Genomic DNA, 27,734 nt, shown 5'->3' on the forward strand with positions numbered 1-27,734 from the left:
TGCGGTATTTATATATAAAATCGGGCGCTTTTAGAAACTCAGCGCTGATTTCCAGCGAGTCTAAATACGTTCAATCTTTGCCCACCCAGCCTAACAGGCAGCTGCAGCTTGTACTATGCAGTGTTAGATGTCAGCTGCAACATATAGGAGAGACACTGAGGAGCTGTCAATCCAGCGAGGCGATCGGAGATTGAACAATCTTTTTTGAAAGCTTCAACTCGCCTGCCTCATCAGATCTAAATGATGTACATAGTTTGTATCATGAATTCTGCTGACAAATCTGCTTGAACTTGGCAGCTGATGGAGCTGTAGGACCATCAGGAACTTGCAATGAAAAACTTGGCATTTGCGTCAATTCCCCCGGATGGGCATCACGGTGGCACAGTGGTTAGCACAGCAGCTTTGCAGCGCTGGAGTCCTGGGTTCAAGCCCCACTAAGGACAACATCTGCAAAGAGTTTGTATGGGTTTCCTCCGGGTACTCCGGTTTCCTCCCACATTCCAAAGACATACTGATAGGGAACCTAGATTGTGAGCCCCAACGGGGACAGCGATGAAAATGTGTGCAAACTGTAAAGCGCTGCGGAATATGTTAGCGCTATATGAAAAAAATGAAGAAAGAAGAAGATGACGGTTTTTCAAGTGAAGTTGCCAACGTATGTGTCTGGTTTTATGTTGTCCCTTAATAAACAGTCATTTTAATTGTGTCAATGCTCCATTCCTTTTAGCTCATGTGGGGATCTTTATCTATTAAAAAATTTATATCTATATATAGTGTATATCAATCTCCATGCATATACCTGTATATCTATATATTTCTACACACACAGCTGAAAAATAAAGGGAACACAAATCTCACATCCTAGATATCACTGAATCAAATATTCCAGTTGCAAATCTTTATTGTTCTCAATGCATTCCACTACGTAATTAATAAAGCATAAAAACGAACACTGTAAATCAAAGTTAATATCCCATGGAGGTCTGGATTTGGATTGGTACTCAAAATTATATTACAGGCTGATCCAACTTCAGTAGAAATGACATAAGACAAGAAAATGATGCTCAGTAGTGTGAGTGGCCTCCACGTGCCTGTATGACCTCCCTACAATGCCTAAGCATGGTCCTAATGAGGCGGTGGATGTTCTCCTGAAGAATCTTCTCCCAGACCTGGATTAAAGCATCAGTTAACTCCTGGACAGTCTGTGGTGCAATGTGATGTTGGTGGATCGAAAGAGATATGATGTCCCAGATGTGCTCGACTGGATTCTGGTATGGGAAACCGGCAGGCAAGTCCATAGCACCAATGACTATCATGCAGGGACTGTTGACACTTCAGCCACGTGCGGCCTAGAATTTTCATGAATTAGAAAGATCTCAGGGCCCAGTGCACCTGCATATGGTCTCACAATGGGTGTGAGGATCTTGGCCCTGTACCTAATGGCACTCAGTGTACCTCTGTCTAGCACATGGCGGGTTGTGCGGCCCTCCAAAGAAATACCTCCCCACACCAGTACATGACCAGTCACAGTCATGCTGGAGAATGTTGCAGGCAGCAGAACGTTCTCCATGGAGTCTCCAGACTGTCACATCTGTTACATTTGCTCAGTTTAAGCCTGTTCTCATCCATGAAAAGTGCAGGGTGCCAATGTCGAATCTACCAATCTTGGTGTTCTCTGGCAAATGCCAATCACCCTGCATGGTGTTGGGCTATAAGCACAACACCCACTTGTGGACATTGGGCCCTCATACCACCCTCATGGAGTCTGTTTCTGACAGTTTCTGCAGACACATGGATGTTACTGGCTTGTTGGAGATCATTTTGCAGGGCTCTGGCACTGATCCTCCTTGCACAAAGGAGGGAGGTAGCGGTCCTGCTGCTTGGTTGTTGCCTTCCTATGGCTCTCTCCATGACTCCTGGTTTACTGGCCTGTCTCCTGGTATCTGCTTCATGCTCTGGACACTCTGCTGATAGACACAGATTCCCTTCTTGCCACAGCTGACATTAATGGGTCATCCTGGATGAGCTGCAGTACCTGAGCAACGTCTGTGAGTTGTAGACACCGCTTCATGCTACTGTACCTCTAGGAGTGAGCGGATTTACAAAATGCAAAAGTGACCAAAACAAGAGCCAATAAGGATGAGGACAGAGAAATGGACTGTGGTCACCCCATGAACAACAACTCTTTTATAGGAGTTGTCTTGCAAATTGCCTATAATTTCCATCTGTTGTCTGTTTCATTTGCACCAAAGTAGGATAAATTGATTCATAATCAGTGTTGCTTCATAACTGGACAGGTTGACTATATAAATATTAGAAATTTTGCACTGCATTCTTAAATCCATTGTAAGAACAGGCTCAAACTGAACAAATGTAACAGATGTGACAGTCTGGAGACTACATTGTTTGCAAGGTCTCCTACAGTCTGTTCTCTTTCTCTCTCTCTCTCTATATATATATATATATTTCAGACTACGGTACATAGCAAAAACCTGCTCACTTGCTTTAAAAGTAATACATGCATTTCAAAATATTTGGCAAAAACAGCCAATGCCTTCAAAGATAATAATCAACCAATAAAATGTTACCATCGATCATGACTTGAAATCTCAAATCTGATTGGTTGCTGAACTCAAATTGACTCCAATTACCATTATTTTCTCTTTAATATACAGGGGGAATGTCAAGTAGATGCCTTAAATGACAGTGATTCACTGGAGAGCATGATACTATGCTAAAAGCAAACCAAATTACCGTATACAAGAGCTTTTTTGTCCTATTTTCGTGCCTGGTTTTTTTAAATTGGATAAATGTGACCTTCAATATGATAAATGACGTGACGGCTATTTTTTTCCCCCAGTACCTCGTAATAATATCACTTAATATAAAAACACCACATCAAGTACAGGCTGAAGCTGGCACGTTCCGTCCTGCGTCGTGTTTACTTTCCTGCCCCAGACGTTGCAGACACCGGCTTCAGAAACCATAAATAATTGAACGTAAAATAGAAATGCTTTTGTGTTTGCGATTGAATTACCTGGAAATATTCTTGGAAGGGGAAGAGGAAAAAGCCAAAGTAACCTCAGTGCACACATACTTATGTCATTTTCTGTGTTCTGTACAAAATGTAACACGAAGGACGACCGATGTAAAAAACACAGCTCAAGCTATTCATACTTTTATAGCTGCGTGATAACCTCGGTGGTCGAAAGAGGGGAGAACATACTAAAAGCGCAACTCCACGCATGAAATATCAAGTACATTCATCATTTTTTCTATATTCCAGAATCAGATTATAAAAAAAATTCTCAACTTGAAGACAATATATCCAGGAAAAAAAAAAAAGTTATTTTTCGATTTCTGTAGTTTTCTGTAAGCGCTTTGCGGTCTTAGTTCCCTGGTTTATACCCTGTCCATGGTCGACCTATGCAGTGAGGATGCCAAAAATCATACATGTGTGAAGTAAGGATGCCAAAATCGGTCATGTCCTGTGTAACTGCACAAAACTAGACATGAAAAATGAAGAACGGTTATGCCCTTCCTTAGCCTTCTCACCGGCTCAACGCATTTTGGGAGGTGTGTTATGAGATTACCGGCTTTGAAAAATACACAATTGTGAGATACTCTGTCCGAAAAGGTTTATGCCATCTGGGGCTACCAAGTGATTGTGAATTGCCTCCCAAAAAAGGATTTGGCAACATACTATGATGTGGTTTCGTCTTTGCATTGGAACGAATTGGGCTTTAACAAAATTCAGGAAAAAGGGAAGGGTGCACCGATTTGTACAGATTGTTACTTTAGCAGTCAAATACAACAACCAGATAGAATGGGGTAATTTGTTTGGGGTCATTCGTGAAAAAAAAAAATTTGGGTAATTCTTTTTGAAAATATCTATATAGATATCTATATAGATAAGTAATATTGTTTGAAAATGGAGTTACTCTTTAGATAGATATTCAATCAGTTAATTCAACTTTGGCAGGAACTTTAATTGCTTGCAGATTGTTTGGAGTCCACATTATGAGGCACCCAACCAATCGCTTAAAAGATCTATTAAATAGAGTGCAGCTCAGCAGACAGGAGCACAAAGCTCCTGTCTGACAGCACACAGAGCGGTGTGCAGATTATATTGAAAGCACAGATTTGGTATCCTATGCTTTCTATTGACTCCATATTTCGAAATGTGTGCAAGCACAGATCAGAGCTGTGCGCTATTTTCTGCTGAATGGTGTGCATTGCCTCAGGGGTCTATGGTATGTTCACAGGGGAATCAAACCCTCACTGATCTACAGGCAACTAAAGTTCCTGCCAAAGTTGGAAAACAGCATCCAAAGCTACTCTAACTTGGTGATCTTGAGTAACAACCTATCGCTTCACATGAAGCACTGCTGTAAAAGTGACCAATGAGTGCATCAGTTGTGTGGTCCAAAACTTTAGCTTTGTCATATTACCTACTGTAATCCATCCTACGAAAATAACAAGAGAACAAGAACATTAACTGTAACTAGAAAGGTGGCCATTAGGTGAATGTCTGCCAAACCTACCAATGTTGACCAGAATGTGTACCGAGATATCCCCAACTCATCTATTGACACATTTTTGTGAAAAGAAGGATCGGGTATGTTGGATTTTTTTCAAGTAGTTGGACTCCAAATGTAGAAAACAAACATTTTGGAAAGTCCCAATGCAAAGATTGGGTTCCAACTAATAAAGACCCCTGCCAGTCATTATGAGGGGGTGTGCTGGAGTAAGGTGCTCGTGATTTCTAAAGAATTGCACGTCTCTTCATGAACCTGGAATGTCTAACAAGTGGCATGCACCTCTACTATACACAAGAAAACTCACTCCAGTCAGGTATCTGGAACACCACAACTTGTCCTGAATTAAGCGAGCTGTGGTGTCACGCCCCTGCCACATGCTTGCCCTGTCCAAGCTCCGTCAATCTTGGTGGAGCTGGGAGAAACTAGTGTGAAAATGCCAAAAGTAAAAAAAAACAAACAAAAAAAAAAACGCAGGCACAATTTCAAGTTGCCCCTACATTGTAACTTTTCAAAGCTTTTACACCAGAAATCTGTTGTGAAAGCTTTGATTAATTGGGCCCATAGTCCTATGTTTACACCACCCTAATCTTGTCAAAATCATTGTATCGGGCAACAAAATTAAAATTTGTATGGCCAAAAAAATAGAGACAACCTTATAACGGGGGTGTTATGCAAGTTTCAAAGATACAAGTAGCACCTGGACCTTGGGGTTTGAAAAGCCCAAAAATACTCTCATCACAAGACACCAATATTAGAAATGGAGCATGCCAAGTGACAAGTGGGTGGTGATTTTAGAACTTTTGCATAGGAGACTTTAGATTATGCTTCTCTACATCATAAGCAGATATTCTGCTCTAATATTAAGATCAGGGGCACACTTAGGCTACTTTCACACTAGCGTCGGTTACCGACGCTAGCAGTGAATGCACCGCACAACGGGGCAGCGGATGCATTTCTCCAGCGCATCCGCTGCCCCATTGTGAGATGCGGGGAGGAGTTCCGGCCGCGCATGCGCGGTCGGAAATGGCGGACCGTCGGCAGCCAAAAACGTTACATGTAACGTTTTTTGCTCCTGGCGGTCCGCCACAACACGGCGCAACCGTGGCATGACGGTTGCGACGTGTGTCAATGCGTCGCTAATGTTATTCTATGGGGCAAAAACGCATCTTGCAGACAACTTTGCAGGATGCGTTTTTTTCTCCTAAAAAAACGCAAGTGTGAAAGTAGCCTTACTACAACTGTATATGAGCCCTAAAAAAGGCAAGGAGGGGCTAAATCCCCATTAAAAATGGAACCAAGCTCAAAATTGCTTATGGATTTTGATTCAGATGAAAGATCGATTACTCACAGTATGGAGGTCTACAACGGGCCCAGGCAAATATATCCTATATACCTTATCAAATGTATATATTTTATCAAAAATGTTACAAAGGTTAAGTTTTATGACCTGTTAGTGAGGGGTCATATCTAGTGGGGCTCTTCCTTTTAGGCAATTAGAATTTTTATTAAGGAGCATTCAGTTTCACTTCAAGTTTTATTTCATAATTTCAAAAACTTCATAGACTTCTCGAATATGCAGACAGACAATTTTTATAAAAAAAAAAATGGAATTTTGAAATATTTTATGATAAGAGCCGGGAAGTCTAGCTCAAAGGAAAAAATGTCATTCCCATACCTAAGGCTTTTCTCAGAGTTGACTATTCTTAGTAACCCATATTATATAACTATTTTTTGGATTGTGAAGAGCTTTAAGTCTCTGGTACAGATGAACTGTGCACTTCCAGAAGAACGTGAACCACAGTTGACTTGTGTCTGGATCTCGCTGCTGCACTCGCTTCCCGAAAATGTTCAAGGAAACAAAGACGCCAAGATAAACTCAGATAAATATGATAAGGGGAAAAAAAAGGGACATTCAAAACTTCTTAGGAAAAAAAAGTAAGAACACAATGTCCAAACTTAATTGGGTAGCAAGCTGGAAGTTACTCTGCATTCCTCATGATGCAATGTCTCTTAATCCTTTGGATTTCAAAACAAATAGGGAAAAAAAACAAATCTCAAAAATTATTTCTCAAGTGAAAAAGCATGTGACAACCAGACAAACAAGAGTAAACATGTCTACATTTAAGAGTCAAAATCGAGGCGAAAATCAGGACCAGACAGATTCTAGATAAAAGAAAAACTCGGGGTTGTTTAGTTTATTAAAAAAATATAACCAAGGAGGCTACTTTAGGCTAGCGTAGCAAAATGAGCCATATTTACCTATTGCTGTCCTTTTTCTTCATCCATGACGTATGTTGATGGGAGTGAAATGATGTCCTACCTAGATCGCTGGCCACTGCAGTCAATCACAGAACTCAATAGTCTTGTGCTATGAGCATGGTGATTATCTTCAGTGGTCATGTGCCGTAACAAGGTCTGCCAGTCAACAAATGGTACTGGAATGAAGCAAGTGGTGCTGGAACTGCAAGAGCAACAGAAGATCTACTTTATGGAAAAAAAAGGGAGAGTAGCGCTTTTCTGAGTAAAGAAGGCAAGTACAGGTTTGGCCGTTACGAGAAAAGCTTCTCACCTGTTGTGCGGGTAAGAGACAACTCCATATACCACATGTACAAATACGCATGGCTGCATCCAACCTGGTCGTTATGGAATAGTCTTCCAAGTAGAGTTCCAGCAGAGTGTAATCAGGATGAGAAAATCCAGGCGACCAGCACTTCGAAAGGCAAAAAAAAAAATGGATCATTCACCCGAGCTGATCAAAATGAGAATAAAAATGTATTTAAAAAAACAATGCGTTTCGGGTGTACCCAGCCTTCCTCAGGTGTCTAAAAATCAATTGATACAAAGATAAAGTTCATTGTATCAATTGTGTTCAAGAGGTACAACAGAAAAATGTGTTGTGTTTAATCTCATTTTCATCAACTCCATGAATGATCCATGTTTTTGTCTTTGGGATTGCCGATCACCTTGATTTTCTCCTTCTGAATAGCAATAGTAGTTAAGAAAAGAAGCTGTGGCCACATGTTTTAATGAGACAAGAAACCTTGAAGAGTTTTCCAAAATCAACATGGAGAGTTTTCATGGTGTGTTTTGGGGGGCATTGGTAGTTTTGGGTCATACCTTAATTCCATCCTAGCAAGAATTGACCAGCAGAGCACTACTCTAATCATTTAATTGTTGGCAAACAACTAGTACCTGAATTTACTTCATTTTTTTGTTGGGGGAAGCTCCATTAATTACACAGTTCTAATGAGAAACTTGAACTTTGAAGGCCATTATACATGTGATGGATAGAAGCTGCACTGTTGATTTAGAATAATCCAGAAACTATAGGGGTTACAATGGTTATAGCAGACATGGAGATGTTAGCTGAGGCCCCGGGGATATGTGAAAGTTGATATTGTGTCCTGGACAACCAAGAGTAAAGCGTGTGCTAGAGTGTCCCCCGTCAGACTTAAATCAGAAACTATATAGACCAGTTTTTCCTGGGAAGCGATCAAATAAGCAGTCAGGACAGCTAGAAGCATATTACCTCAAGATAGAAGAGAGAACAACAGCACTAGACTCATCCCCCACCTCACTGTATGAGCAAGGTATGGTTCTGCTTAGGTTAAGACACTGTGTGAAGAGAAGTTATCTATTAAGAGACTTTCACATATGTGATGAAGCAATGCATGAAGAGAAGTGATTCTGTGTGATGAATAGAAGCTTGAATAAAACCCCTGTGATCAACTTCAGCTCAGAACTGTGTCATAGCCATGTGACTGTAAACAGTTACCTCCCCTCTACTGTGAAGAAATATAATTAATGGTCGCCCTGAGTAAGATTTCCCTAGGTTTCCAACAAGAACTCACATTTCCTTTATATCGTCCTTCATATCCTGAGTGGCCTGCATGCAACATACAAGTCATATGCCCCTAACAGCCGCCAGCAAAATTGCGATTCACTCGCGGCTGTTAACATGTTAAAAGAAGCTGTCAATATCTGACAGCGACTTTTAACATGATCTCGAAGGAAGCGCGTCACTAATCCTGCCCATCACATGATATAGGGGTGCTATTGGTTGGGGATGACAATCACAGGTCTGCAGAAGACCCCCGTGCTCGTCATTGCTGTGGCCATCGTTCATAGCAGACATACAGCCCTATGTGTAGCACAAGTGATCAGAAGATCACAGCTTCAAGTGTCCTAAGGAAACTATGGAAACAAGTAGAAAAAAAGGTTTTCAAAATATAAAAACATTTTAAAATATTTATACGAAAGTTCAAATCACGCCCATTGAAGAAAAAAAATTGCACATATGTGTTATCTTTGAGTTCAGAAATGCCCTATCTACCCCATAATGGTATCAGCTCGGCGTGAAAAATAAGTCCTGACCCAGAACCTAGACATGTTTGGCATCTGCATACTCGTAATGTCCTGGAGAATCTCAATGATAAGTTGGTTTTGTTATTTAGTGATTTTTTTTTAACCCCTTCCCGACCCATGACGCCACGTAGGCGTCATGAAAGTTGGTGCCATTCCGACCCATGACGCCTATGCGGCGTCATGGAAAGATCGCGTCCCTGCAGATCGGGTGAAAGGGTTAACTCCCATTTCACCCGATCTGCAGGGACAGGGGGAGTGGTAGTTTAGCCCAGGGGGGGTGGCTTCACCCCCTCGTGGCTACGATCGCTCTGATTGGCTGTTGAAAGTGAAACTGCCAATCAGAGCGATTTGTAATATTTCACCCATTATAACGGGTGAAATATTACAATCCAGCCATGGCCGATGCTGAAATATCATCGGCCATGGCTGGAAATACTAGTGTGTCCCCACCCCACCCCTCCGATCGCCCCCCCACCCCCCCGATCTGGCCGGTACACTGCTCCGGCTCCCCTCCGCCCTGTGCTCCGCTCCCCCCCGTGCTCGTGTCCGCTCCCCCCCGTGCTCGTGTCCGCTCCCCCCGTGCTCCAATCACCCCCCCGTGCTCCAATCACCCCCCCTGCACTCCGATCCACCCCCCCCGTGCTCCGTTCCACCCCCCCGTGCTCCATTCCAGCCCCCCCGCGCTCCGTTCCACCCCTCCCGCGCTCCGATTCCCCCCCCCCGTGCGCCGATCCCCCCCCCCGTGGTCCCCCCCCACCCTATCATACTTACCGATCCAGCCGTGGTCCCGTCCGTCTTCTCCCGGGCGCCGCCATCTTCCAAAATGGCGGGCGCATGCGCAGTGCGCCCGCCGATATAATCTAATAATATAATATAATATAATCTATAATAGATATAATCTATCTCAGTGATCAAAATAAAAAAAATAATAAATGACCCCCCCCCTTTGTCACCCCCATAGGTAGGGACAATAAAAAAATAAAGACTTTTTTTTTTCCACTAATGTTAGAATAGGGTTAGGGTTAGGGGTAGGGTTAGGGCTAGGGGTAGGGTTAGGGTTAGGGGTAGGGTTAGGGTTAGGGTTAGGGCTAGGGTTAGGGTTAGGGGTAGGGTTAGGGGTAGGGTTAGGGGTAGGGTTAGGAATGTGCACACGTATTCTGGTCCTCTGCGGATTTTTCCGCTGCGGATTTGATAAATCCGCAGTGCTAAACCGCTGCGGATTTATGGCGGATTTACCGCGTTTTTTTCTGCGCATTTCACTGCGGTTTTACAATTGCGATTTTCTATTGGAGCAGTTGTAAAACCGCTGCGGAATCCGCACAAAGAAGTGACATGCTGCGGAATGTAAACCGCTGCGTTTCCGTGCAGTTTTTCCGCAGCATGTGTACAGCGATTTTTGTTTCCCGTAGGTTTACATTGAACTGTAAACTCATGGGAAAGTGCTGCGGATCCGCAGCGTTTTCCGCAGCGTGTGCACATACCTTTAGAATTAGGCTATGTGCACACGGTGCGGATTTGGCTGCGGATTCGCAGCAGTGTTCCATCAGGTTTACAGTACCATGTAAACATATGAAAAACCAAATCCGCTGTGCCCATGGTGCGGAAAATACCGCGCGGGAACGCTGCGTTGTATTTTCCGCAGCATGTCAATTCTTTGTGCGGATTCCGCAGCGTTTTACACCTGTTCCTCAATAGGAATCCGCAGGTGAAATCCGCACAAAAAACACTGGAAATCCGCGGAAAATCCGCAGGTAAAACGCAGTGCCTTTTACCCGCAGATTTTTCAAAAATGGTGCGGAAATATCTCACACGAATCCGCAACGTGGGCACATAGCCTTAGGGTTAGGGTTGGAATTAGGGTTGTGGTTAGGGTTGTGATTAGGGTTATGGCTACAGTTGGGATTAGGGTTAGGGGTGTGTTGAGGTTAGTGTTGGAGTTAGAATTGAGGGGTTACCACTGTTTAGGCACATCAGGGGTCTCCAAACGCAACATGGCGCCACCATTGATTCCAGCCAATCTCGTATTCAAAAAGTCAAATGGTGCTCCCTCACTTCCGAGCCCTGACGTGTGCCCAAACAGTGGTTTACCCCCACATATGGGGTACCAGCATACTCAGGACAAACTGCGCAACAATTACTGGGGTCCAATTTCTCCTGTTACCCTTGTGAATCTAAAAAAAATGCTTGCTAAAACATAATTTTTGAGGAAAGAAAAATGATTTTTTATTTTCACGGCTCTGCGTTGTAAACGTCTGTGAAGCACTTGGAGGTTCAAAGTGCTCACCACATATCTAGATAAGTTCCTTGGGGGGTCTAGTTTCTAAAATGGGGTCACTTGTGGGGGGTTTCTAATGTTTAGGCACACCAGGGGCTCTGCAAACGCAACGTGACACCCGCAGACCATTCCATCAAAGTCTGCATTTCAAAAGTCACTACTTCCCTTCTGAGCCCCGACGTGTGCCCAAACAGTGGTTTACCCCCACATATGGGGTATCAGCGTACTCAGGAGAAACTGGACAACAACTTTTGGGGTCCAATTTCTCCTGTAACCCTTGGGAAAATAAAAAATTCTGGGCTAAATAATTATTTTTGAGGAAAGAAAACTTATTTATTATTTTCACGGCTCTGCATTATAAACTTCTATGAAGCACTTGGGGGTTCAAAGTGCTCATCACACATCTAGATAAGTTCCTTTCAGGGTCTAGTTTCCAAAATGGGGTCACTTGTGGGGGGTTTCTACTGTTTAGGCACATCAGGGGCTCTGCAAACGCAACGTGACGCCCGCAGAGCATTCCATCAAAGTCTGCATTTCAAAACGTCACTACTTCAATTCCAAGCCCCGGCATGTGCCCAAACAGTAGTTTACCCCCACATATGGGGTATCACCGTACTCAGGAGAAACTGGACAACAAATATTGGGGTCAAATTTCTCCTGTTACCCTTGGGAAAATTAAAAAATTCTGGGCTAAATAATTATTTTTGAGGAAAGAAAACGTATTTATTATTTTCACGGCTCTGCATTATAAACTTCTATGAAGCACTTGGGGGTTCAAAGTGCTCACCACACATCTAGATAAGTTCCTTTGGGGGTCTAGTTTCCAAAATGGGGTCACTTGTGGGGGGTTTCTACTGTTAAGCCACATCAGGGGCTCTGCAAACGCAACGTGACGCCCACAGAGCATTCCATCAAAGTCTGCATTTCAAAACGTCACTACTTCACTTCCGAGCCCCGGCATGTGCCCAAACAGTGATTTACCCCCACATATGGGGTATCAGCGTACTCCGGAGAAACTGGAAAACAACTTTTGGGGTCAAATTTCTCCTGTTACCCTTGGGAAAATAAAAAATTGCAGGCTAAAAGATCATTTTTGAGAAAATAATTTTTTTTTTTTATTTTCATGGCTCTGCGTTATAAACTTCTGTGAAGCACTTGGGGGTTCAAAGTCCTCACCACACATCTAGATTAGTTCCTTTGGGGGTCTAGTTTCTAAAATGGTGTCATTTCTGGGGGATCTCCAATGTTTAGGCACACAGGGGCTCTCCAAACGTGACATGGTGTCCGCTAATGATTGGAGCTAATTTTCCATTTAAAAAGCCAAATGGCGTGCCATCCCTTCCGAGCCCTGCCGTGCGCCCAAACAGTGGTTTACCCCCACATATGGGGTATCAGCGTACTCAGGACAAACTGGACAACAATATTTGGGGTCCAATTTCTCCTATTATCCTTGGCAAAATAGGAAATTCCAGGCTAAAAAATCATTTTTGAGGAAAGAAAAATTATTTTTTATTTTCATGGCTCTGCGTTATAAACTTCTGTGAAGCACCTGGGGGTTTAAAGTGCTCAATATGCATCTAGATAAGTTCCTTGGGGGGTCTAGTTTCCAAAATGGGGTCACTTGTGCGGGAGCTCCAATGTTTAGGCACACAGGGGCTCTCCAAACGCGACATGGTGTCCGCTAACAATTGGAGCTAATTTTCCATTCAAAAAGTCAAATGGCGCGCCTTCTCTTCCGAGCCCTGCCAAGTGCCCAAACAGTGGTTTACCCCCACATATGAGGTATCGGCGTACTCGGGAGAAATTGCCCAACAAATTTTATGATCCATTTTATCCTACTGCCCATGTGAAAATGAAAAAATTGAGGCGAAAAGAATTTTTTTGTGAAAAAAAATTACTTTTTCATTTTTACAGATCAATTTGTGAAGCACCTGAGGGTTTAAAGTGCTCACTAGGCATCTAAATTAGTTCCTTGGGGGGTCTAGTTTCCAAAATGGGGTCACTTGTGGGGGAGCGCCAATGTTTAGGCACACAGGAGCTATCCAAACGCGACATGGTGTCCGCTAACGATGGAAATAATTTTTCATTCAAAAAGTCAAATGGAGCTCCTTCCCTTTCGAGCCTTACCATGTGCCCAAACAGTGGTTTACCTCCACATGTGAGGTATTGGTGTACTCAGGAGAAATTGCCCAACACATTTTAGGATCCATTTTATCCTGTTGCCCATGTGAAAATGAAAAAATTGAGGCTAAAAGAATTTTTTTGTGAAAAAAAAGTACTTTTTCATTTTTACGGATCAATTTGTGAAGCACCTGGGGGTTCAAAGTGCTCACTATGCATCTAGATAAGTTCCTTGGGGCGTCTAGTTTCCAAAATGGGGTCACTTGTGGGGGAGCTCCAATTTTTAGGCAAACGGGGGCTCTCCAAACGTGACATGGTGTCCGCTAAAGAGTGGAGCCAATTTTTGATTCAAAAAGTCAAATGGCGCGCCTTCTCTTCCGAGCCCTGCCAAGTGCCCAAACAGTGGTTTACCCCCACATATGAGGTATCGGCGTACTCGGGAGAAATTGCCCAACAAATTTTATGATCCATTTTATCCTACTGCCCATGTGAAAATGAAAAAATTGAGGCGAAAAGAATTTTTTTGTGAAAAAAAATTACTTTTTCATTTTTACAGATCAATTTGTGAAGCACCTGAGGGTTTAAAGTGCTCACTAGGCATCTAAATTAGTTCCTTGGGGGGTCTAGTTTCCAAAATGGGGTCACTTGTGGGGGAGCGCCAATGTTTAGGCACACAGGAGCTATCCAAACGCGACATGGTGTCCGCTAACGATGGAAATAATTTTTCATTCAAAAAGTCAAATGGAGCTCCTTCCCTTTCGAGCCTTACCATGTGCCCAAACAGTGGTTTACCTCCACATGTGAGGTATTGGTGTACTCAGGAGAAATTGCCCAACACATTTTAGGATCCATTTTATCCTGTTGCCCATGTGAAAATGAAAAAATTGAGGCTAAAAGAATTTTTTTGTGAAAAAAAAGTACTTTTTCATTTTTACGGATCAATTTGTGAAGCACCTGGGGGTTCAAAGTGCTCACTATGCATCTAGATAAGTTCCTTGGGGCGTCTAGTTTCCAAAATGGGGTCACTTGTGGGGGAGCTCCAATTTTTAGGCAAACGGGGGCTCTCCAAACGTGACATGGTGTCCGCTAAAGAGTGGAGCCAATTTTTGATTCAAAAAGTCAAATGGCGCTCCTTCCCTTCCAAGCCCTGCCGTGCGCCCAAACAGTGGTTTACCCCCACATATGAGGTATCAGTGTACTCAGGACAAATTGGACAACAACTTACGTGGTTCAGTTTCTCCTTTTACCATTGGGAAAATAAAAAAATTGTTGCTAAAAGATAATTTTTGTGACTAAAAAGTTAAATGTTCATTTTTTCCTTCCATGTTGCTTCTGCTGCTGTGAAGCACCTGAAGGGTTAATAAACTTCTTGAATGTGGTTTTCAGTACCTTGAGGGGTGCAGTTTTTAGAATGGTGTCACTTTTGGGTATTTTCAGCCATATAGACCCCTCAAACTGACTTCAAATGTGAGGTGGTCCCTAAAAAAAATGGTTTTGTAAATTTCGTTGTAAAAATGACAAATCGCTGGTCGAATTTTAACCCTTATAACTTCCTAACAAAAAAAAATTTTGTTTCCAAAATTGTGCTGATGTAAAGTAAACATGTGGGAAATGTTATTTATTAACTATTTTGTGTCACATATCTCTCTGGTTTAACAGAATAAAAATTAAAAATGTGAAAATTGCGAAATTTTCAAAATTTTCGCCAAATTTCCGTGTTTATCACAAATAAATGCAGAATTTATTGACCTAAATTTACCACTAACATGAAGCCCAATATGTCACGAAAAAACAATCTCAGAACCGCTAGGATCCGTTGAAGCGTTCCTGAGTTATTACCTCATAAAGGGACACTGGTCAGAATTGCAAAAAACGGCAAGGTCTTTAAGGTCAAAATAGGCTGGGTCTTGAAGGGGTTAAAACCAATTATGGAATTGCACTTTCACCGTACTTAGAACTTGTCCCGAGAAAACAAGTCCTCACGTGGGCATATTGACAGAAAAATAAAATAGTTATGGCTCTGGAAAGAAACGGAGCAAAAAACGAAGGAGCAAAAATGGAAAATCCCAAGGTCATGAAGAGGACTGCATAGTGAGTACAACTCTGTAGTGCAATGCAAAATTCTCCTTAGGTAATAATTTAAATTAAGTGCATAGCAACTAAGCCAGCAGAATAGTGAGTGCAGCTCTGAAGTAAAATCCAAAATGTAATACAGGATCAATACAGGATAAGTAATCTACTATATAATTGTCTAAGGGTCACTTCCGTCTGTTCGTCTGTCTGTCACGGAAATCCCGCCTCGCTGATTGGTCACTGGCCCCTTCCTCCTCCCCTGCAGTCAGTGCCCCCTCCCTACTTGCCCCAGTCAGCGCCCACATAGCGTTAACCGGACTGCCTTACACCGCGGCATAAGGCAGTCCGTTAACGCTGCCTTTAACCCTCTGTATGACCAACTTTTTAATATTGGTGCTGCCTATGCAGCATCAATAGTAAAAACATATAAAAAAAAAATCATTATATACTCACCCTCCGACGGCCCCTGGATCCAGCCCAGGCCTTTCCCGATCCTCGCGCGCTGCTCTGGTACCCAGAATGCATTGCGGCAATGACCGGAGATGACGTAGCGGTCTCACGAGACTGCTACATCATCATGTGTTATTGCCGCTTGGGACCGGAGCGGCGCGCGAGGAGCGGGCTGGATCCAGGGGCCGTCGAAGGGTGAGTATATAACTAGTTTTTATTTTAATTCCTTTTATTCTTTTTAAACAGGGATATGGTGCCCACATTGCAATACACCGCGTCGGCTCCGCAACACACTGCGTCGGCTCCGCAATATACTACGTGGACTGTGCAAAATACTACGTGGACTGTGCAATATACTATGTGGACTGTGCAATATACTACGTGGGACTACTTGGGCTGTTATATACTGCATAGGCTGTGTTATATACTACATCGCTGTGCTATATACTACGTGGGCTGTGTAATATATTACGTGGCAGTAATATACTGTGTCGGCTGTGCTATATACTACATGGCTGTGCTATACACTACGTGGCTGTGCTATATACTACGTGGCTGTGCTATATACTGCATGGGCTGTGCAATATACTGTGAGGGCTGTGCAATATACTACGTGGCGGTGCTATATACTACGTGTCAGTGCAATATACTACGTGGACTGTGCAAAATACTACGTGGCTGTGCAATATACTACTTGGGCTGTGCAATATACTACGTGGGCTGTGCAATATACTACGTGGGCTGTGCAATATACTACGTAGGCTGTCCAATATATTACGTGGCTGTGCAATATACCACGTGGGCTTGCAATATACTACGTGGGCTGTGCAACATACTACGTGGCTGTGCAATATACTGCGTGGGCTGTGCAATATACTACGTGGGCTGTGCATTATACTACGTGGGCTGTGCAATATACTACATGGGCTGTGCAATATACTACATGGGCTGTGCATTATACTACGTAGGCTGTCCAATATACTACGTGGCTGTGCAATATACCACGTGGGCTCGCAATATACTACATGGGCTGTGCAATATACTACGTGGGCTGTGCAACATACTACGTAGCTGTGTTATACACTACGTGGGCTGTGTATACACTGCGTGGGCTGTGTTATACACTGCATCGCTGTTCTATATACTACGTGGCTGTGCTATATACTACGCGGCTGTGCTATATACTACGTGGGCTGTGCTACATACTACGTGGCTGTGCAATATACTATGTGGCGGTGTTATATACTATGTGACTGTGTTATATGCTATGTGGGCGGCTATATACTACGTGGCCGTGAACAATCAGCGACAGGCACACTCCGGCCGCAAATTGGCGTAGGATTTGAACCATGCTTCGCTAATTGGTCGAGCCCAGCCAGACGAATTCTGTGTATTCATTGTATTATTCTAAAATCTTCATAAATAAACTACATTCATATTCAAGAATATTCGATGCGTTAGAATCAGGCCACCATCTAGTGTAATGTATGTGCACAGTGATTGCACCAGCAGAATAGTGAGAGCAGCTCTGGAGTATAATACAGGAGGTAACTCAGGATCAGTACAGGTCAGTAATGTAATGTATGTACACAGTGACTGCACCAGCAGAATAGCGAGTGCAGCTCTGGGGTATAATACAGTATAAGTAATGTATGTACACAGTGAGTAAAAGCAGAACAGCGAGCGCAGCTCTGATGCATTATAAAGGGTGTATGATAGAAGATGACTTTGCAGGTGGAGCTGAACAGTAAGACCGTAAATCCTAGTATCTTATGAACATACATGGGGAAATTGCTAATTTGATGCTTACGATATTGGTTCATTCTTGCCTAGTTTTAGTTCATGGACAGGCGAGTGGAACCCTCTTTTCCCACGATGCTTCATACTCTATAAGAGCGCAGCTTTAAGTGCTTCGCTCCTCTGGCATGGAATCTAAAACACTAAGCTGCGTAATGATTTAACAAATACTACCTCTACCTCGAGAGGCTTCTGGGACGGCTGCCATTTTTTCACACCTGGCTGCTGTCATAATACACAAATTAAAAAAAATAAAAAAGCGTTGATCAGATCAGCTGTAATTTGCAGCCGATATTTGTTCTATTTATGCCCTATGTCTCAAAGGAGAAATGTGAACACCATTCCCTGGGAAAGAAATCCCTCCACCTTCCCAGTTATCCACGGCCTGTGACTGGGGACCAGTTCCCAGCTATGTGATAACTCTATGGAAGAGAACTCTGATGGTAATTACTGCTCTCCCTTGGCACCTTGGATTACCGACAAAGGTTATTCCAAGCTCGGTTTATGCTAAATGAATAGTGTAGAACAGGCCAACTTGGTTTCACTGAACCAACCATTAACTGTATATTAGGCTATATATTATAAAAAGACACAGACTGAAAACACTATACTAATTGCCTACATCCTTCTATTACTTTATATTGACACCAGTATCATTCCGTTTGGCCTTTAACCACTCTCCATTTGCCAGACAAATCCTATTTTTCGGTGGTTTTTGATAATTAAAAAAAAAATATTAATTTAACCCATTTTCCTTTTCCATTAAATATTCTTATTCCTAATCTTCGGCTATATGTTGCATTTCATTGACAAAAATTCACCACACTTATTCTTCTGTAATTAATGCTGTTCCCCTTTTTTTTAAACCATTTTTCTAATATTAACTACAGGACTTCTCTTGTGCTGCCCTTATCCACTGGAATGCTCTTTACCTGCCTTATCCACATTTACAGAAGGGCCTGGACATTATCAATGCCTCACTGCTATTAAAGTGACAAAATGACTGTTCAAACAAAGTGCACCATGGTGGGGCCAAACATTTAAGTACACCTTTCCACCTACTTGTTTTCCCTCAACCTCTACCTCCCTTTTTTATTGACAGCTCTGGCTTTAAAAGAGACAGAAAAGGGCAGGGATGAATGGAAAACAAGAAGGTGGGAAGGAGCACTTAAATATTTGGCCCCGCCATAACGAAAGTGAACACCTGAGCTTGATTTGAACCATCATTCTGTGCTGACAGAATCCCTTCAAGTCAACTGTTACCGATTTCATCTCTATTTTTCTTTAGAGGAAAATGGTCAACAACAAAAAAAAAGTTCTTATTAGCAGCCATAATGCTAATCTGATAGTAAATACAGTTTTAAATATGGTATACATGATTTTCCAATTGGAATTGGATGCAGGGAGAAAATGGAATGCTATTCTCCCTGCAGCTGCTGTTTTCCATTCATCGGCACGTCGTGAGCTCGCAGCATTTACTCCCTTTGCTTCTTGACTGATGTCATGCTGTGCATCTTGTGTGCGTAGCGGGATGTCAATCCACAAACAGGTGGAGCGAATATAGAGTGCTCATTGAGCTGAGAGCTGACTGTTCACAACCCCCGTTGCCGCCCCAATGACTGGAACCAGGCAGTTGTAAGGAGCGTGTAGCTTCATTTTCACCCTGCATTTGTACCCTCAATTAGAAAGCTACATGTACCTGCAGAATACTTCTAAGGCTGCAGGTTTTTTTTTTTTTTTTGCTGGAAGGCTTTTATTGATTTACCTTATTTTTAGGTTGTGAAAGTTTTTTTCCCTTAGATAATCCTATTTTCAGGTAGCCTACTTATTTCTCAAGTCTACCAAATGATCTATACACCTTCAACAGTCGTGAACCAGATAGCTTGCTCAACCCACAACTGTTCCACCTGACCTGCCCATAGGTGCTCTCCACTGAGCGTGCATGTAATCTGAATGGAGAGAGGGGAGTAAGCACGTGCCAGACTGCTCTTGAAATGATGACTACCCCTAAAGAACAAAAAGATGAGGCATTTATTCTCTCGATGTTATCCATCAGTGGAAAAAGTCGAGGAGGACTCCATGAACGTAGAAGATAGAGGCCAGTTGCTTTAATGTATATGGTCACCTTCAGAGGGTTTTTGCATTTCACCTTAATGGATCAAAGGTAACTAAAGGAAAAAAATACTTCATGATTTCACATATTTAGGAAAAATTGCTTTGTCTTGGTCAACTGAGAATGTTTTACTCATGATACGGGAAGGGAAAGGAAAACTTGGCAACACATTGCACGTTGTCCACCAGGAGCATGTCAATTTTCTTGTCTGCATAATCTTTCATGTGGTCAATGCTGAAAACATTGACGGGAAATAATGATCGTGCTGGAAGGGTAAGCTGGATAATATTTATGAGCAAATAAGCTGGAACATAAAAGCATCCTAAGATCCACATAAAGAATACAGTTAATAGGCCAAGAAGTAAATGTGAAATGGGATTAGGTTCATAATAAATATATTGGCATCATACATTTACGGCCATGGAATAAATCCGTTAAACACAGTATTCCACCCCTGCATTAATCTCGAATAGCAATCTGCTCTAGGCATCAAGACGACCGCTATATACTGGTTACCCCCCAGCTTTCCTAAAGTTGATGAAGCAACAAGCTATGACTTCATTTTGGATAGGCTGGATGTTACATGAAATGTCCTTACTGGGTTACTGCTCACGCATTTTTGTCTACAGTCATAGGTTTTATCCCTTAGATGTTGAAAACCATCTTCTCAATTAGGGCCAAGCATAAAGGCCCAGATTAATCAGTGTTCGCCAAAATTCTAGTGGAAAATGATTAAAAAACAGCAAAATATTGGGGCACAAATAGTCACCTATTTCCTCCAACCTTTTGATAGGTGGGCAAAGCTTAGTAACGAGAAGGTTTGGCCAAGCGCAGCCAACAAATTACAACAAATCGGGATAAACAGAACTGTACTCCAGTCCAAGAAGAGGAGGACATGTTTTAATGCTTGTGCAACCTCTTAAATTGTTGCCCCTTATTCCAGTCTTAATGAATAGAATCCATTGCCATTTTATCAGCAGAGGGTTAATTAGATTACCTATGGCCCAGAAGCAACATAAGTAGTTAATACAGGTCTTTTGGAATGGGATTATGAAATTATTTTGAAAATGTAATTGACAGGTAGAAACTGCGTGCAAACAAATCTTCAATCTAAATTCGTGTATCTCAAACTCCAGTCCTCACCTCCCCCACAACAGATCGTGAATTCAGGATTTCCTTAGTATTGCACTGGTGATGGAATTATCATCGAGGCATCAGACATTGCCACAGGCTTTTTAACCTGTGCAATACTAAGGAAATACTGAAAACATGATCTATTGGGGGCTCTGAAAATGGGGGCTTGAGAAATATTGATTAAAATTAATGTTTCCTAGAGGTATTGACACATTCATCAACATTAGTAGTCAAATGGAGACTTGCCTTGCCACTAAAGACCTCCATAGACCTCCTTCCATTGGCCGAATGGTGTTCTGACCAATTCTTGAGCCACCAACTATCTCAGCTGACTTTGCCATACCTAGGAGCCCTTGTGTTGAGTGCTTATTTATTCTTTATATAGAGAGGCCCAGACAGATGTGTGGGGCAGCGGCTTATCTTAGGACAACAAAAATATCAGCAGACCACAAAAATAAAACTAGACATGTTGGATTGAGGGCTTTCCCGGAGGATATATTTACTGGAGTTCACATACTCATTAGATTGTTGTCCAAACCGGTTGATATTGGCAGGATTCAGCAGACATTCATCTAAATGTATATGGTTGAGGCTTTAGAGCTTCTTTGAGTAGGACAGATTGAAGACCAGATTAACAGATCATCTTTCTACCATTACTTCACTTGTCATCAAGCTTGGAAGAAAAAACATAATATCTGTATCCATCAATATTGGGGCTAGATAACGTATAACTACAAACGATTTCCCTAGGGAATTGAAAAATATCTAAAAAGAAAAGTACTGGAGAATCCAACCAATTAAGCTGTATATTCCAGAATTTCTTCATATCTGGCATAAAAAGATACTGTGAAAGCCAAATGACAATCGATTGGAGTTCTGTTGACTTTAATGGGCATAAAGAGGTAACTGTTGGCCATCATTTGATCTCCGGTTACCAATTTCCATCCAATAAATGTGTGTCTATTGATGAAGCTGCTACAAGTGAGATTACTGGTGCTAGAGCAATGTCAGGAGGTCAAGATATTTCAAGTTGCTATAACCATTAATCATCCTTCGGAATGATCGACCATCCTGAAATAGTCGATGAACTCTTTTTCTGAGCAACTATTTAGAATCCATTGCATTATCGAAATTAAATCCTAGCCAGAGTGCCGATAAAATAATTTTCCTTTCGAAAAAAATAAACTCAGTCAACCAATAGTCTTCTACTGGAGATTTATAGCAAAGATGACAGAAGACAGTCCGGAATAAAGATTATAAACCGGAAAAGTCGAGAGAGCAGAGCAGCTACACTCAGAGGTTGGATTTTTAGGCTTATAAAGTCAGACATCCAAGGCAGCCTCGTCTAAGAGTTAATGTATGTTTGTGGTTCGGGAATGAGAAGACTGAGGTTTCTGAGGTTGTCGTCAATGTGAAAAAAACAGGAAGCAAAAATAAAATTGCGTAACTACTTTGTTGAGAGCTGAACTTCGCGCAACATCTACTTTTGTTCTGCTTTCTCATAACGCCTCAAGAGATGAACATTTTCACCAGATTGGAGTTTTAGGATGTTACCGGTACCAATAGTAGGATATATTGGTTTAAAGTAGCTATTTATTAACCATTCTGTTGACAAACCAATGATCATCTCTTACAAAATCAGAAATTGTACAGATATCCAATGACCACAAAAGGAGAACTACCACTCTTAACATAACCTTGATTACTTATTTTGAAGAATAAAATAAAACCAACCTACACACAATAGCGGAAGCTTTTTTTTTTTTTTAACCCAAAAATTGTGCATAAATTATTAAAAGTTAGCGGACCTTTCCATATTCCAACTTGCCAACAGAGAAAGCTCTTGCAACAAGAATTGGCTTCCAATCTCAAATCTGCTTTTTTTAAGAGAACAGGCAGGGAATTGTCTCCTATAATGCTTCGTTGAGGAGGTCCACTCCCAACAATTTTACTTGCAACAATTTAACGTTTGGTTACCTAATTCTGTCATTAATTGGACTAAACAGCTTTCCTATGTGCTGTCGTTCAGACGTAAACTCAGGTTAGATGTTGGTGCTTATTCAAGAGGCCCATTTGGCAATACAGTTTTGGAACATGTTCATATTGAAGTTTTCGAAGTGGCTTTTGAAGTGAATTTTGCTCCAAGATCCACTCATAAAAAATCACTTCGAATACTCTCGCTTCCTAGGGATTTTAATTGGTGCTTTTTATGTACATAAATTTTTAGTGTAGAAAGAAGCAACATGTTAATTCTTGAACTATTTCTGCTTGGAAAAATACTTACATTATTACTGTCTCCAGCAATATTTGAATAGGATTTGCAAAATATACATTAAAAAAAAAACTGTCTGCACATAAATGCATTCTTAATGCTTTTTGAACTTTTTTCAGGTTTTTTTTAAGCATTTGACATGGATTTTTCAGCCACAAAAACAATGGGAAAAACTGGTGAAAATAATTTTGTTTAAATTCAGGGCACCATGGGAAGAAAAATATTTGGAGGAATTTTTAGTTTGTCAACATTTTATAAAGTCAATTTTCTAAGGGGTTAATTTTTTAAATGGGCCTCCAAAACATTACAATTTGGCATACTTTTCTATTAAGCATTAAGTCGGGTCTTCAATTTCTTCCATAATAACCAGCACTCCACCAGTGCCATATTACTTTGAAGATACTGTCCTCTCCGTAGGAGGACATTAGAACCCTAGAGTTAAGGCTCCCATACACATTAGATTAATGTTGGCCAAGCCAACCGATATTAATGGGTTCAGATGACACTAATGTGTAAGGAGGTGCCGGATAATTGGTAATAGTGGGAGGTGTTGATTGGGCATGTCAGATTTTTGAAGAGATGTGTGTCGGCAGTGCTCATGCGTATGAGGGAACCGAATGAGATGCATGTTAGCGGAACGATCATTTGGCCAACAGTCATCTAATGTTCTGATGCATGTGGCCTGCTTTAGCGTGCATTCACAATGAAAGACTATCATGGACAAGTGTTCCAAAGAATGATCGCTTCCCAAAAATTGGGCTGTCTATAAACATCATGCCAATCCCCTGATGAATGAGCATTTGTCAGGTGAAATGATCTTTCATGGAGCTGTCTACTGTCCAGACAACCTCTTGAATCCTTGAACCTATCGCCCCCCCCCCTTAAAATAACAACTAGGCAATGTGCCCACTTTGTGGATTAGCCTAAGGAATTTTTGGTGTGGATTCTGCATCTCTTGGCAAAAAACGCAGGTGCGGATTTGTCGTGTTTGTGTGTGGATTTTTTGCGGATTTACTGTGTTTTTTACCCCTGCGGATTTCTATAATGGAATGGGTACAAAAACGCTGCAGATCTGCAAAAAAATTGTGACATGCTACTTCTTTTATTCCGCAGCGTTTCCACACGGAATTTTCCACCTTGCAGCACTGGGATCCTGGAATCAAACCCCACCAAGGACAACATCTGCAAAGAGTTTCTATGTTCTCTCCGTGTTTGCGTGGGTTTCCTCCGGGCACTCTGGTTTCCTCCCACATTCTAAAGACATACTGATAGGGAATTTAGATTGTGAGCCCCATCAGGGACAGTGATGATGTTGTGTGCAACCTGTAAAGCGCTGCGGAATAGGTTAGCGCTATATAAAAATAAAGATTATTATTATTACTGTAAATCACTTGCAGATCTGCAGCGTTTCTGCACGGTAAAAAATGCTGCAAATCCGCAGGAAATACGCAACGTGTGCACATACCCTTATACTAGCCTATAGTGTCAGCACTGACTCTGCCGGGGTTTGCATGACATTATGTAATGCAATCCCTGCGGCCAACCAACCAGTGCAGGCTTCACTCTCTTCTACTATGGACATGATTGACATCTGTAGAAACTGAGAGTGCTGCCAAGATCATGACGCCCACCGATGTCTTGATTTCTCAGACTGCGGAAAGTGCCAGTGCCGACAACTGGAACAGTGCCAGCATTGGAAAAGAGTATGGGGGTTCATAGGGATTTAGAAGTGGGTGCCCCCAAGCAGTGGAAAACACCCTTTAAGCTTGGATAAAAAGTTCGGAGCAGCACATCGTCCTGTTTATGCCATAGAAAACAATAGTACAGATCAATCATATTAATGATCATTCTGTTATTATTATTGTTATTATTCTGTGGGCTTGGAAGTGCTGTCGGTCTGTCTATACAGCCTATTAAACAACTTCTGATTGGCTTCAATTAAGGTCATCGGCAGTCATTTTAACTGCAGCGGTTTGGCCTCATTCTTTCTATGGGCTTCCCATTTAGAAATCTAAGCCTTTCTTACGACAGTGTGAACAATGCGGCTATAAAACCATGTAATATCAAGAAATAAAAAGCAATTAGTACGGGTAGAGCAGAAACGAGAATGGTATGCATGGTAGATGATAGAATGCACATATTGGTATCGCCCTATAAACTTATCAGCACAATCCCACTCCTAAAGTGTGGTTCCTATAATGTGTTCATAAAAAGCTATTCTAACCCATAAAATATTTGAACCCACGTTATAAAGTGTAATTGCTTAGACATCATAATGGATTTTGTCTAGAACTCAGGATTTACCGCATTACTTTATCATGACTTCATGAACTAGATATCCATTTTGGGGGGCAGGAGAGCATTTTCCCATCTAAAAATATATTGGACTTAATATAAAGATGCAAATTGCAAATTCCTTCCACTTTCTGCAGCTTGAATCCAAGAACATGGCCGGCAGAACATTATTCAAGTCCCCAGCTCATTGCTGAACATCGAAGTCCATTTAATTACAGTTTCATTTTCACTGTAGTTTTTAATTAAGAGGACATTTTTTTTTTCCAATAGAATTGGAGTAATATCTTTACAAAGAGCTACTATCACACAAGTTGCAATCAGGAAACCAATGAACATTTTAATTGAGCTGACTTTTTTCCCGAAAACATTAAACGACTTAAATTAAACATGGCCCTCGCTTTAATTATACTAAAATATAATTATGCCCTAACAGAAAATGTATACATTATTTTAACTATCCCCTAGCAAGGACCCTCACTGCCCAACATGGTCAGGATTCTTAATTATGTGCATTTTCTGTAATGTTACAGCCTAACGATACACAACTACCCAAACCCTTAGGTCACTGCATGGCCAACGTGGTGATCACTATCTGTGCTAAAGTTTGAGGTAATGTATTGATCACCCTGCTGGTGGGAGCAGTACATTTCTACCTGTAGAATGATACAGGCACAGATAGTACTGCCTGCCTGTCTCACTGTGAATGATGTAGACTGATCTCCATCTTGCCCTGTAGATCAGGGGTGTCAAACTGCATTCCTCGAGGGCCGCAAACAATGCGTGTTTTCAAGATTTCCTTAGCTTTGCACAAGGTACTGGAATCATTATGTGTAGGTGATTAAATGATCACCTGTGCAGTACAAGGAAATCCTGAAAACATGACCTGTTTGCGGCCCTCGAGGATTGCAGTGTGACACCCCTGCTGTAGATGATGATAGTACTGGCGCTGGTTTCTAAATGAATATACTACAAAAAGATAGATCATATTTCTGCCCTGTTTTCATCACCCTTTGTAATATTTTGGAGTCTATCTCTGGCACTACTCTTGCCACTAAAAATAATGATTATATAGTACTCAAGCTGTTCAAGTTAAAGAACCACTCCAGTGTTTTTTTTTTTTTTACTGCATAGCTGGAGCGGTGCTCACCGTACCTAACATTCTTACCCCTCGCTTTCTTCAGCTGTTATTGTCGCCACTCCGGTCCCACTCCACCATCCTGTGACCAAAACATTTGACTGACCGGAAGTCGGAGGTAACGGTCGCCAACTCTCAATGCAACTTTAAGATTCACAATGAGTCTCTCATAGACATGCATTGAAAAGTGACCTCCGGCTCGCTCCAACAAACAATGGAGTAATCAGACAGGTCACGAACTACTGAAGACCGACCAGTGCAAATAACAGATTAAAATGGCAGATAATAAGTATAAAGGTCCCTTTAAACTTAACGATTTAACAACGATCACGACCAGCGATATGACCTGGCCGTGATCGTTGGTAAGTCGTTGTGTGGTCGCTGGAGAGCTGTCACACAGACAGCTCTCCAGCGACCAACGATGCCGAAGTCCCCGGGTAACCATCGGGTTACTAAGTGCAGGGCCGCGCTTAGTAACCCGATGTTTACCCTGGTTACCATTGTAAATGTAAAAAAAAAAAACGTCCCCCGGCGTCAGCTTCCCGCACTCACTGTGTCAGCGCCGGCCGTAAAGCAGGGCACAGCGGTGACGTCACCGCTGTGCTTTACGGCCGGCGCTCACAGTCAGTGCGGGAAGCTGAAGGCAGGGGACGTGACAGACACCGGAATGTAAGTATGTACTGTTTTTTTTTTTTTACATTTACAATGGTAACCAGGGTAAATATCGGGTTACTAAGCGCGGCCTTGCGCTTAGTAACCCGATGTTTACCCTGGTTACCAGTGAAGGCATCGCTGGATCAGTGTCACACACGCCGATTCAGTGATGACAGCGGGTGATCAGCGACCAAAAAAAGGTCCTGATCATTCCCAGCGACCAACGATCTCCCAGCAGGGGCCTGATCGTTGGTCGCTGTCACACAAAACGATTTCGTTAACGATATCGTTGCTACATCACAAAAAGCAACGATATCATTAAAGAAATTGTTATGTGTGACGGTACCTTAAGACTAAGAGAGAAAGGGCTTTACATTAGTAGCACCATTCCAGCACTGCAATAAAAAGAAAAGACTGCTGGAGTGGTCCTTCAAGATTTGATGATATCCATTTAAAGGGTACCAATCAGCAGGATTATGGCTCCCCCAAACTCTCCATCAATGTAGATG

The 27,734-nt window shown here is 42.0% G+C and overlaps 1 protein-coding gene across 2 annotated transcripts in view; it reads right to left on the reverse strand.

Annotated features, from left to right (window-relative positions):
* The window catches only part of SETBP1 (SET binding protein 1), a 226,117-nt gene that overhangs the window by 46,184 nt on the left and 152,199 nt on the right, over positions 1-27,734 (reverse strand). The gene's annotated exons all lie outside the window — the stretch shown is intronic.

This window comes from Ranitomeya imitator, chromosome 1 (genome assembly GCF_032444005.1).
Source record: "Ranitomeya imitator isolate aRanImi1 chromosome 1, aRanImi1.pri, whole genome shotgun sequence".
NCBI lineage: Eukaryota > Metazoa > Chordata > Amphibia > Anura > Dendrobatidae > Ranitomeya > Ranitomeya imitator.